General features: G+C 40.4%; 1 pseudogene; it reads right to left on the bottom strand.

Moving 5' to 3' along the window:
- The window catches only part of LOC111242621, a 10,703-nt pseudogene extending 8,072 nt beyond the window's left edge, over positions 1–2,631 (bottom strand).
- Positions 2,632–2,777: the final 146 nt, after the last annotated feature.

The raw sequence follows: 2,777 nt of genomic DNA, 5'->3' as shown, positions 1-2,777 counted from the left end.
TTGTGCCAGGATGATAACTAGGCTTTGGTGCCAGGATGATAACTGGGCTTTGTTTATTCTTTGGTGCCAGGATGATAACTGGGCTTTGGTGCCAGAATGATAACTGGGCTTTTTTTTTTAGAAGTGCAAGAACCTCGTAAACCTGGAGATGTGCAAAAACCTCGTAAACCTGGAGAGGCGCAAAACCTCGTAAACCTGGAGAGGCGCAAAACCTCGTAAACCTGGAGAGGCGCAAAAGCCTTGTAAACCTGGAGAGGGTAAAACCTCGTAAACCTGGTGAACCTGAAGAGGCGCAAAAGCCTTGTAAACCCGGAGAGGCGCAAAACCTCGTAAGCCTGGTGAACCTGGAGAGGTGCAAAAGCCTCGTAAACCTGGAGAACCTGGAGAGGCGCAAAAGCCTCGTAAACCTGAAGAACCTGGAAAGGCGCAAAAGCCTTGTAAACCTGGAGAGGCACAAAACCTCGTAAACCTGGAGAGCTTGGAGAGGCGGATAAGCCTTGTAAACCTGGAGAATTTGGAGATGTTGAGATATCNTGGCGTTGCAGTATATTGATCTTCTTATAGCTCAGAACTTTCTCCTTTGAATTTTGCTGATACACTGATGTTTGGGCGGGAATTTGCGTGAGACCTTGTTCACACCCTTTTTGAAAATTCTGAATTTTGTCACTGATGTACTTTNGTTTAATTGATCACGAATTCCTGTTGAATGGTTGCGATGCATGGTGTGCCATGCTTTTCTTATGATGATGCATGCACAAAGCATGAATGTATGAATGAAAATTCATGTGAGACCCAAATATTTTATCATATTTCAGGTTTCAATTTAATTGATTCCACGACATCCTTTAAGAACAAACTCGCGCCCAGTGAATCTGCCTATGATGCTCATTATTTTCGGGAGGCATTTTGAAAATTAAAAGCGACCTTATGAAAGAGATGGAAAAGATTCATAATACAATATTATCAATTCCAATTTAAGAGCATTCCCTATCATGGAATCATTGTGCATAAGATTTTTTTTTACTGTGTCAGAAATAACTAGCAAAGGTAACTTCTCTCCATTCGTTCTTGTGAGAGTAAGTGCCCTACCACCAAATGCCTTCTTTACCACATATGGGCCTTCATAACTTGGAGTTTACTTGCCCCTGTGACCTTTTTGTATTGGCAAAATCTTTCTTAGGACCAATTCTCCTTCTCAGGATTCTTTAGAGCGTATCTTCTTGCCGAATGCCCTCTTCATTCTTTGCTGGTATAAATGTTTGTGGCATGTCGTGGTCAATCTTCTTCCTCAATGAGATTAGGTTGATCGAATCGGGTTTGAACTCAGTATGCTTCTTCTGACTAGGTTTCCATTAATACTCGTAAGGATGAGATTTCTACCTCTAAGGGTAGTACTGCTTTCATTCCATATACCAAATAAAAAGGTGTTGCCTCAGTCGACGTATGTGCCGTTGTGCAGTAACCGTGTAAAATGAAGGTACAATCCTCTTGACATATATTTTTTTATTAGCAGCTTTGACTGCCCCATGCATCTTTGGACGATGATGTGAAGTATGATTGTCAACATGCATTTGTTCATCATCGTCCTTCTTTGGTAGATACTTGCTACCCATTGGGGTATTCTGCCCTAGCTAAGAATCTCGCATCGAACTGCTTTCCAACTTCATCTTTGATGCAAAGACATTCTGGCTTGAGTGGTAACTTATGTTGAACTTTTCTTTCGTGTTGGTGCTGACTTTTACCTCTTATCTCTCGCCCTCCTATATTAAAGATTTCAACCTTTTCCTCATAATATTTGATGAAGAAGCTCACAAACCTCATAATACTTGCTGGGGAGGTGCATGAGTAACTTAATCGAAATTAATNTTCAGCCAAGTTCAAAATCCAAATAGCCAAACCCGTTCGTTGTTGTCTGTAGGTTCTTTCCAGCTACTTCAAATTTGCAATATATTCAGCATATTATCTATGCGGACACCAATTCTGCTAATTTTGTCCTTGAACAAATTTCATCCTCATACGAAGATCTTGTTGCTCTTTTNGCATGGCCAACTATGAAAACTTCTAAAAAAATATTAGAAGGTCTATTATNCATTCATCTTCTCTTCAAACACGAGGTCACTCAATGTTAAAGACTCATTCCGGAAGCTTTAAACAATGCTAACATGCATTTCCCTGCCATCCATTGTAAATATCTCATTCACTTTGAGAACGTTTACATTTGCCTTTGCAAGCTGTAAAACCTTAGGATTGGGTTGGTTGTCAAATCTTAAAGAGGTAACATCAGACTTCCTATCCCTAAAACTTGGTGGAACTGGTCCATGAGTTACTTCACAGTATAGATTGTAGTCTTTCAAATCTTTGAATTCATCGTCATAAAGCTGAGTTGACCAATGCAAATGCTTTACCTCTGAAGTGTCATAACCAATTTACAAGTAATCGCTTCAAACACAATTCCAGCCTAAACATCTGAACCAATTCCTCAGCAAATTTCACATGTGAAGTGATTGAATAAAATGTAAATACTGGAATTCCACCACCATCTCCAGCATCTCCAAAGTCACTCTGGTCATGTCCTTTGGGAGAGATGGGATCTTCTTGCAGACAAAGAAAAGAACCACCAATTGTGACCATTGGTTTCTTAAATTTCTTTGCGCTTGAGGCCTCCACAGTCTGAGCGCCAATGATGGTAATGGTAATGGTGTTTGATACTCTGAATCAGTGGTTATTGTAGGAGTTGATGGTGCTGAGTCTAGGGTTTCATTGCTGAGTAGAAGACC

The sequence above is a fragment of the Vigna radiata genome, chromosome 10 (genome assembly GCF_000741045.1).
Source record: "Vigna radiata var. radiata cultivar VC1973A chromosome 10, Vradiata_ver6, whole genome shotgun sequence".
Classification (NCBI taxonomy): domain Eukaryota; kingdom Viridiplantae; phylum Streptophyta; class Magnoliopsida; order Fabales; family Fabaceae; genus Vigna; species Vigna radiata.
The sequence above is the reverse complement of the archived record's forward strand: the minus strand, read 5'-3'. Positions and strand labels throughout refer to the sequence as shown.